Genomic DNA, 11354 nt, shown 5'->3' with positions numbered 1-11354 from the left:
ATATATATATACATATATACGACGGGCTTCTTTCAGTTTCCGTCTACCAAATCCACTCACAAAGGTTTGGTCGGCCCGAGGCTATAGTTGAAGACACTTGCCCAAGTTGCCACGCAGTGGGACTGAACCCGGAACCATGTGGTTGGTAAGCAAGCTACTTACCACACAGCCACTCCTGGCTGTGTATTATTAGTATTTATAGAACACAGTCCTATATAAAGTCAGCAAAGCAATTAAAGATGGAGAAGAGAAGTTGTTAAAAGTGTTAACATTCTAATCCATGCGTACGATTGTTTCAAAATGTAAGAAACATGGAAGAGATTAAATTAATTATAATTAATTTTATTATATATTACCATTCTTGTCAGTGCAAAAAATGAAAGAAACATCAGAAAAATCGTAACAGAAGAAGAAATATGTTGTTACAGGATCCTGCATTGAGTCCGTATCAGATAACTCATTCGGATATTAATAAAAAAGTATGTGAAATATAAAAACATAGTTATGTAGTGTTGAGTCTAGTTGAGTAAGAACTAAACCAGACTCAACTAGACTCACCACTACATAACTATGTTTTTATATTCTATATTTCATCTTTCACATTCCTTTTTATTAATATCCGAATGAGTTATCCGACACGGACTCAATGCAGGATCCTGTAACAACATATTTCTTCTTCTGTTTCCTTCAGTTTTTGCACTGACGAGAATGGTAATATATAATTAAATTAATTATAATTAATTTAATCTTTTCCATGTTTCTTACATGTTGGTATTACCATTTGAAACGATCGTATGCATGGATTAAAATGTTAACAAATTTTTAACATGTCTTCTCCATCTTTAATTGTTTTGTTGAGTTTATATAGGACTGTGTTCTATAAATGCTCATAATACACTTTATATATATATATATATATATATGTGTGTGTGTATGTGTGTGTGTGTGTGTGTGTGTGTGTGTGTGTGTGTGTGTGTGTGTGTGTGTGTGTGTGTGTGTGTGTGTATACACACACGACATTAAACAAATATATACCCTCCACGGAAAAATAGGGGTGGATATTAGTTTTTAGTTTGTTGCTTTGTCTACATTTATTTGTTTATAATTATAAAAGCGGTGCTCTATCAAATTTTCTGCCTTATAGATAAGAACCAGAGCCTAGTACTAACATGAAACTCATGTCAGATCAGAGGAAATATTAACAATGACAAATAGTAAAAAAATGAAAATAATAATATCAGTGATGATAATAATGATAATGAAAGAAAGCGGTTGGAATCTCCCCATGTCCTGATCGATGATACATCAATGTTTTTATTGTGACAAAAAAAAAAAAAACACTGCTAATTGTGCAACCTGATAATCGCTACCTCATATGAGTAACAATGAAAAAACAAAATATTGTGAATAACAGTGGTAATAAAACTGAAGCCCTTGATGGTGATAGTGTCGCACCCGACAGGCTCAGAGATACTGGTCCGACTCCAGTCTGTCGTTATTGCTGCAATGGACAGGCATTCACGGCGTACATGGAAGAAACAAGTCAATGCTGTGGTGATGGAGTGTTACTATCCGAGCAAGCCTGTAGATGAAAATGGTGCTCATATTAGGGGATACCGATAACGTATGATTTATCAATAGAGAGAAAGAGGATTGTTTCAACTCACACAACAGAAATTATGTGATCAAGCTAGAGCAATAAGAAAAAATTGTTGGTTTACAGATGTAGAGCTCGAAGCTATCAAAAGACGGGTATTGGAAAACAGCAGCAGAAGAAACAATTATTATTATTATTATTATTATTATTATTATTATTATTATCATTATTTATAATAAGGCAGTGACTTGGCAGAATTGTTAGCACGCTAGACGAAATGCTTAGCGGTATTTCGCCAGTCGCTACGTTCTAAGTTCAAATTCTTTGTATTTGTACAATATATCTCCAAGTCTCACTCAGAGGCCTCAGGAGACAACATGTTAAAAGTTCAAAGTTAGCATTATGACTAGGATGCCATATTTTTGGCTTTGCACTGAGTATTGTTCAAGAGAATGTCTGTCAAGCATAAGAAAATTAGAAGTTTGTTTTAAGAAATAGTTTTATGATACGATGACGGTGTGATCTTAAGATGACAGTAAGAGGTATTTGCTATTATGTACATTTAAAAGTACTTTTGATAATGTTTACAGATTAAAATATTTTGGGATTTACATAAACAATAGTTTTCGTTGGATATAAGCAGTTCCACTGAGTACTATTTTTTTAATTTCTTCCATTTTGGGATTTCCTGGTATCTGAGACAGGTAATAATCAGTTCCTAATGCTGTCATTTCTGGGGCACTTATGGTAACAGGTATTATTTCAGTCTGTAGTTTCCACATTTTGCCAATTTCTGTTTCGAGATCTTTATATTTGCTCAGTTTTTGGTAGGTCTTCACAGACACATTTATGTAGATTGGAACAGTCATATCGATGATGAAGTGTGATATTTGTCTGAAATTTTCAGATTGTAATTTTATTATTATTATTATTATTATTATTATTGTTATATCTACAACATAAAATGGCAGGCGAAGATATCAATTGTTAAAGGTTTAGAGGAATGTCGCATCTCCAGTATCGAAAGAATGCTTTTGAGTATTCAGTGCAGATAGAGAAGACATGTTCGAATGCAAGATGATCGCATTTCGAAAATTCTTTTCTATGGCCAACAAAAAGGAGGATTCCGTAGTAAAGAAAGACCCCTGGTGAAGTATAAGGATAAGTTGAAACAATCGCTAAAATCGTTACAGCTTAATTTAACATCTTCAGAAAGTTAATTGCCTAGATCGAACCGAGTGGCGTAAAATGTGTCACGACGCATCTAAACAATTTGAGTCGAAGAAACAGAAGAATAAAAGAACTTTATCCAGTAATCAACAGAGACATTTTCCAATCCCAGGAAAAATCAAAACCATTGTGACTTCATAGTAAAATCCATATGGACTCAAATTGCATTCATGCATCCATCGCAAATTGCACCTTGTTTTCTCAATTCTTTCTTTCAAACACTCACACGCCAAATTCGATGTGAGTGACTATGATGATGATGATCATCATCATCAATAATAATAATAATAATAATAATAATAATAATAATAATAATAATAATAATAATAATAATAATAATAATAATAATAATCCTCTTGTATTCTTTCTGAGCTAACATTTTGCAATTTGCTAAATTACTCTCAATATGTTTCCGCACGCTAATTACGTAGGCAATGGAATACATTTCCTTACTTATTGAACAAGTGTTTAGACCTTGATTCTGAGCAATCACCAACAAACATTCGATTTCTCTCTTGAAATCTCTATTCCTGAATCGCTTCCCTGAAAAGTTCAGTATAAGTAAGTCCCAGTTCTATTGTAGCATGTTTAAATAGTTCTTCAACCATTGCAAGCGATTTATTGACGTTTGTTCTCTATTCAGGTAAACAGAAAAGTTAATAAGACCTCTCCTCCATTCATCCGTTTTATTTATAAACGACAGACATTTGCCTTTGGATGAAACGCTTAGTTAAAGTTTATTCTGTTTTTCTATCTGATGCGACCTATTCACTCTTCCGACACTAATACACGACGGCAACCGTTCATATTTTGAGCACACTTATCAAATTCTTTGAACTAAGTTTCAAATATATAATTCTCATCTTTTTTTTCGTTACATTCAAAATATCAATAAGTTTCAATATACCTACATAATTGTATCCATTATCTAAGGTTCTAAAATCCCTTCTCCCAGTAAGTTTACACCATTAAAATGGGCTCTTTTTTATGAACTACATTTTCACAATTTTACATACCAAACTCCATTCCCATATCACTGTAATATGCCTGTACTGTATTAGCAAATGAATTAGTCTCTTTTTCAAACTTCACAAATATCTTTAAGTCATCCATAGAGAAAGTACATTTTCCCCCAGTTTTTAATCATGTTGACATTTTTTTTATGTCATTGAGATCGGTATTAGCGAGATAGCAAATGACAAAGGAATGAAAGAGTCGTCGTGAAACAGCACTTTTAAGGGTTTTGCTTTTCTGTGATTACATGGTCACCCTCAAGTTCCTTTTCTCGTATAACATGCTAGTAGGGAGGATAGTGACGACGTTTTCAGTTATGCCAAACATTCTAAGTGACTGAACAATCCAAAAGGCATCATGTCGTCTTTTTAGATCAATCCACGCCATACACAGGTTAGTCTGTTGTCGCTTGCAGTTAGTACGTCATTAATACCGCTTTTAGTTATTATATTTGCAATTTTCTCAGTGACAAGATGGTCTTAGATGTTTTTGTGTTTGCTGTACATTTTCTGTTCAGTAGGTAGTCATTTTTTCTGCATCACATGACTCTGTTTTTTTTATGGTGGTGGTGGTGGGTCTGAAAAAGGTCTGTTAGTAAATTCGATAAGAAACAGAGGAAGTGATACATTGTCGGTAGGCAATGGTTGGCTTGCAATTCTTCGATTCTGTGTTTCTTCTGTATTAGGTAGAAAGGACATGGTTTCTCATACGAGCCACTTGGAACTCTGTATTCTTCATGACAAAGATCTCGCGTGTAGACCCTTGTGAAGTTTTTGTGGTAGCTGGGCAACTTCTTGAACTAGAAATTAACAATTCCATTTATCCCCACTGCCTTCCATTTGTTAGTCATGTTTATTGCAGTGGTCGCCAACGGTGATATTGCTGCCTGACCAATTTTGACCCTATGAAATATTGGTCTTGTTGATTATTGTGTGTGCGCGTGCGGTGGGTAGATGTCTGCCATCTCATAGGTCTTACTTCAGATCTCTTCAACTTCTTTGATTGTAGGTGGCTCATTAATCTTTTTCTTGCCCAGCTCACGGTTGAACTTTTTGGCGCTTTCTGTACGATCTTGTTTTGCCGAAAGAACTAACGCCTTTTGTCAAATTTCCTTATTCTGTTGCTTCAGTGTCTCTTTAGCTATTGATTTATCCTACTTTCTAGTTGCTCCCTCTTTTATGTTGGAGTCCTTTTCTATTTTACTGAGGCATAATAACTGAGCTCCAGCTTACTGATCTCATTCTTGATTTTCTCCTTTTAAGCTGATTGTTCCTACTGGTGCCTTCTACTACTGTAACTGTGACGGCTGAAAGAGGCTACATGTATGAACTGGTTCATTTTTATTAAGTCCATCGGTCTTTTAACCTTCGAGTGGCTTCCTTAGCTAATCCAATAACATTTGGACGGGGTGGCCTTCTTTGTTATTAACGATTACTAGTTGCTGTTTCATAGATATTTCCTTCGGAATTTTTTTATTCCTGCTGGATGTTTGCTGCCACGTCTATTGGTTTTTTTTCTTATCTTTTACCCTCTTCTCGGACTCTTCCTGTCTAGTTCTGTACTTCTGACGGGTTATCGATTTTAGTTTTTGTTTGTTCTTTCTCTCTATCGGTTGTAGGTGTCTTTTCTTACTGGTATAGTTGATAGTATAGTTGATTATTGTGAGTCGTCAGCGAATCATAGGCATTATCATATTCGCTGATGTAATGATGAATGAAAAGCTAACTAAATTCCTTATTTTATTCATTTACTTGCTTCAGTCAGTGGAATGTCGGGGCACCGTGTTCTTCAATTTTTTGTTGTTCAGACTGATTCCAGTATTTATTTTAAGTCTAGTATTTATACTAGGCGTCCTTTTTTCCCAACTGCTAAGTAATGGAAATGTAAATGTGCCAGAGAATTTATTTTATACCTTTAGTCTGTGATAGTAGAATTGTTTGTAAATTAAATAATTAGTACAACGCCAATGCAATTTGAAAATAAAATGACGTCACTCAGAACTTATAATCCTTTCTTTTATAGGCATAAGGTCTTAAAGTTTGGGGGAGGAGGCTTGTCGTTTACATCAACCCGAGTGATCGACTAATACTTATTTCTTCGACCCCGAAGGGATAACAGGCAGAGTCGACCCCAGTGTAGAAACGGATGAACTGTCACTAATCATATTGTCTGCTCTCCGCCTTTACTCAGTATTATAATCTTAGGTCTGAACTACCATCACCTAAATGAGATTTCTGTAATCACTGGATACTAAACTATTCTGATGTTAATCTATCTCTTATTCTTTACTTGTTTCAGTCATGAGACTGCGGCTATGCTTGAGCACCGTCTAGAAGAATTTTAATCGAACGAATCAACCCCAGTGCTTATTATTTTTTGTAAAGCTTGGTACTTATTCTATCACCCTCATCTGCCGTTAAGTTACAGGGATGTAAAGACACGAATACCAGTTGTGAAGCAGTGGTGGGGGTAAATAATGACACAAACACACATACATAAATGTGGTGGGGGTGAATATGTACTTCAGTTATTACAAAAACTGTGTTGTGAATTTTAATTCTTAAACACTACGTGTAAACACGCGTTTAGATTCGAAAACGTCGAAATATATTGTCACAAGTCGTATTTGAGTCTTGATGTCCAGAAGTATTCATGGTTTTATGCACATTTCATTCACTTGAACTCAACCAATTACTTAATTGGTTGAGAAAATACTAACAATTCCATCAAAGACAACTATCATGGTTTTCTCAGCAGTGAACAGTCACTGTAGTAATGAATCATTAAGCAATTTCATCATTCCTGTCACTTTGGATAGAATCATAAAAGACTATATCTTCAGAAACAAAGTGGCTTAATTAGTTTTAATGAAACTTTTAAAACCGTTCAAAAATCATTTTAATTTTCTTATCCTAGTTTATTTTCCTATTTCTACATATCTATTTGAAATAATTTTGAATTTAAATTTCATTTTGCTCACCTTTATTCTTTCTCTTTTCTTCTGCTTATTGTAATTTCAACGAGTGTCTTTATTACGTAATTTTCTAAATCCGTTCCATTAAAACTCCTCTAAATCATATATTTGTGATAAGAAAGATTTTAAGCCAAAGAGTGATTGAGAAGACATATTCAGAGAGAATTATTGATCTATTGACAAAACCATCGTTATTGTAGCTGTTGCTGGAAAATCTAAATCAATAGTTTAAATCGTATTAGAACCAAGAATGCAATGACAAGAAGTAGCAACTACAGTATATAAACATTATAAATAGTCATTAACTCAAATATAGTCTTAATCATATGATTTCGATTTTGCAAAGAATAACAATAAATAAGCTTTGAAATTAATGTTTGCAAATATGATATAACTATGCTATGAACAAAAAGGGGGAAATAAATTTTTAGCATTCATAAACAGGAGAAAAAATTCGCTCATAAGTTTGCACCTATAAGTTTTTTCTCTTTCTACGTAAAATGATGGATTTCTGGTTACAGATGTAGTGTTTTAGGAGTTTTTTTGTCTAACTAATATCTACTCTTAAGCTATATGGGTAAGAATTATTATCGTGGCTAACATATAGTTAAACGCTGGCTATCGTATGTAATGCATGAGTTAAAAAGAATCTTTAATCAATAAAAACTCAGATTCGTAATGAACATAAATATTATTAGAGTGAATCGCAATTCTTGTTTTAAAAGGTAAAAGAATAAAGTACGAAATAAAAGATAAAAAAATTTTGAAACTAGATCAGTTAAGGCTACGTTCACTTTTATTATGTTCTACCGACTATATGATTAATTCCTTTCAAACAAGTACATCATGTCTACAATATAGAAAAGCTTTTGTCACAATATCTTTAATTCTATTGTTTCACATATTGCATATATAGCTGTTTTCAAATTTAAAGGTTTATTGGAAAAAAATATTGCACACATCAAGGATTGTGGTGAATTATTTGGTGTAGTAGTTGGTGTTTATTGGTATAATAGGCAGAAAGTAGAAATATCTGAAAACGTATAGGAACAGAATAGGAAGTGTTGACTGATGACCAGGCAGCAGGCAAACAGATTTAATCAATAGACTAATAGTGTGAAGATCAATTTCTCCTATTCCACTAACATACCTCGCAACTGAAGTAGGTAGTTCCATGAACGTCATACCTAAGTGGGTAATAACGTTTTATTGTTACTTTATGTATATGTGTGTGTGCGTGTATATGTGTGTGTGTGTGTGTATGTGTGTGTGTGTGTGTGTGTGTGTGTGTGTGTGTGTGTGTGTGTGTGTATACGTACATATAAGTTGCTGTTGTAAATATAATATATATGCGGTCTCTTGCACAATAATTTTGAAAGAAGGTTTCTTACCAGTATATCAGTAGGAGTTTTAAAAGTAATTGAAAACATAGGTTTCTTAAAAGGAGTAGCAATTCCGAAAATGAAACAGTGTTTTAGTTGTTACAGTGAACAGAACGATAATTTATTCACGTTTAGTTCAGTGTTGTGAGTCGATATAGTGATTGCACATTTGTCACTCCTTGCTTTCAGTCTTTCGCTTCAAATCGTGGTGTCGTTTAACTATTTTCTATCGGCCATTATAGAAAAGAAATATGACAGAAAGTGTCGTCTAATATACAGATATGTAAATGAAAGCATTTTTAACCATCAAAAAATCCCAAATATATTCAAATATATTTATTGCTGACTAATTTTTTGCTGCTAAAATTATTTTGGTAAACATTGTCTGGAGTTGTCTTCCTTATTCAAAAGTAAGATTAGTTGCGTGTATATGAACATATTTTAGCGCTTTTAATGTTTTAATATTTAAATATGATTTCACTTTCCTATCGTTATTCGGATGGTGTTCCATACACTGATACAGTAGATAAGTACTACATAGGAAAAGCAACATTATTCTATTGTTTTACTCGCATAAGAATTCACAAAATATGTTAAAAAGAACTGTAAATTTCATTGAAGAGATTTTATTTTGAAATGTTTTACAAAGATATTTTTAACTATATCAAGCAGTTCGAATAAAAGTTTAAAGAAAATGTTTCTTCTTTACATTGTAACTAAATAACGAAGAAAAAACTCTTCGGGTTACACTGCCTATTAAAATTAGCAACCAATATTTCGTAGTCTGATGTCACATTCCACAGAGAAAAGGGATGGAGATAATTAATATTGCAGTTCTGGATACACTCTGTGCAGAAACAGGATGATCACTATTGGAAAGTCTTTGATCATACATTTCTTTTGTTTGTTTGTTTGTTTTTTTTAAGAGCTGATTGAATGAGTAACGGCTTGCAATCTTAATACGCTCTATAGAACCTAGAAATAACTGGAAATAAGAAAAGATGAGAGGAGATAAGAACAGAATTATATACTTTCTGTTTGGTAGCTTTTCCATCAAAATTATGTTGCCGGAAAACAATATATTTCATTAAAATCAAAATCATTATGATTGTCACCATAATTGTTTTTATTACCTCATGCTGCTTCACACTCAGTCTCACGTGCTTCAAGCGCAGGCTGTTCGTAAATGAGTTTATAGATTCAAAATTTAGAAGTTGTACTTCTGAAATTGTGTATTGAAACGAAATCTATTACGTTGCTAATGTAACAGGAATTGTTGCATCAGATTTCGTTTACATCTTAGAGATTGTCAGATTTTTGAGAAATACAGGATAACTCATGCAACAGTTCTACGAAAGGTTTACATATATGTTTCTCTTTAAACTTAAATTTCAGATGAAGTCCTTGACAAATAAATACATTTTGTCAAACCACTAATTAGAGACATAAACACACCCTAGTCAACACTATCAGCTTTTAGATATATATATTTATATTTACACATACATTTCTACTCACACACATAATGCATGCATACATATATTTTAAGTTACATTGTGTTCTTTATAAACATATACCGGCTGATTCAGAAACGCAAATAGCATATATGTATGTTCTCTTCTGTTTTTAATCATTTGAACTGTTCCTGTAATGAAGGAGCTGGATTCTAACAAAAAATACAAAATTCCATTGCTGGAATGTAGATAAGAGAAACAAAATCACATTTGAAACTTGGGAAAAGTTTTGTATATTTGTATGGCTCTACTTACAGATTGTGTGTGTAAATTGTGAAATAGCTGATTAATTTTTTTCCTGAATACCCTAGCGTATCTAGGTTGTATGTATGTATGTATGTATGTATGTATGTATGTATGTATGTATGTATGTATGCATGTATGTCATTGCTTAGTTTTATTTCAAGATTTCTTGCCAATAGAGAAGAGTTAAATCTCTCGGATATTATTTGACATTGATGATATGAAATTAAATCCGCTACTCGTGTACCACTCAAAAAGTAGCTTTCAAATGTTAAATAGTTTAAATTTAAGCTGATTTATCGTTTAAACAAGAGGGCATGGGCGGCTTACAAATAATCTTTGTTCTGCTGTAGAAAGGTACAGTGCTAGACAATGTATTTCCAACGAAGGTGGCGCGCTGCCGAGGTCGACTTTGCTTTTTATCATTTAGGAGTCGATAAAATAATTACCAGTTGAATACTGGGGCGATGTAATCGACTTATCCCCCCACCCAATTTGAAATCAGTATTTCCAACAAAGCATTACCCATTTTAGATTGCACCAAGCCACCCAGTGTACTTAAATGTGATTTCTGATAACGTGTGCCGAATACATCTTCAAGAATACATCTCCTTTTCCCCAGCCAATGGATCAAGTTGTGATAGTTCGCTTCGAAGCATATTATCTGAGAAGTTTCAAATAACTCATGAAAACAATTGATAGGGAAGATAAACCCACTGTTAGATTTGTGAAAGAACAGATGTTGTGAATAACGTAGCTGAATTAATGAAATGAAGTGAAGCCCTCAACTTTGAATAGTGCTTGGAAAATATATATAAACAGTATCTGTTACTTCACAAGCTTTCGAATGGTAGAAAGTGGGAAAATATATCAAATTTGGAAAGATATTGTGACATTTGCAAATGATGTAAGGTTTGAAAAAGTCATAGGGGGTGATGTGGTTGAGTTGCTAGTATACCATAGAATAAGCTTATCTAAGAAGAAACTGATATCTTGCAATAATAGCAAGCTAATAAGGCAGAACGCCACTTAAATTGACCGTAAAGAATATTTCATAAGGGTTGGCACTTACAAAGAGAGATTTGCAAGATTTGCTAATAAAAACTCTAATCGTAATTGTAACAAAAAATTGCAAGAGGAGTTTATAATGAACTCATTCCTACTCAGAGCTGTATAGGGATTATGCGATATAAACCTTTAACAACTTTGGATAAATTCTTCACCAGTCAAGCAGATGTTGTTGATGATGACCTATGACTAGCTCTCATTGCACCATCACTCCTCATATAGTAATCGACATTCCGATATAACGATTCTTATTTATTTCGCTAACGTATTCATTTTCAAATGTTTTTGCGGGGGAATTTCTGCATATATATATATATATATATATATATATA

This window comes from Octopus bimaculoides, chromosome 14 (assembly GCF_001194135.2).
Source record: "Octopus bimaculoides isolate UCB-OBI-ISO-001 chromosome 14, ASM119413v2, whole genome shotgun sequence".
Taxonomy (NCBI): Eukaryota; Metazoa; Mollusca; class Cephalopoda; order Octopoda; family Octopodidae; genus Octopus; species Octopus bimaculoides.
Note: the sequence above shows the minus strand (reverse complement) of the source record.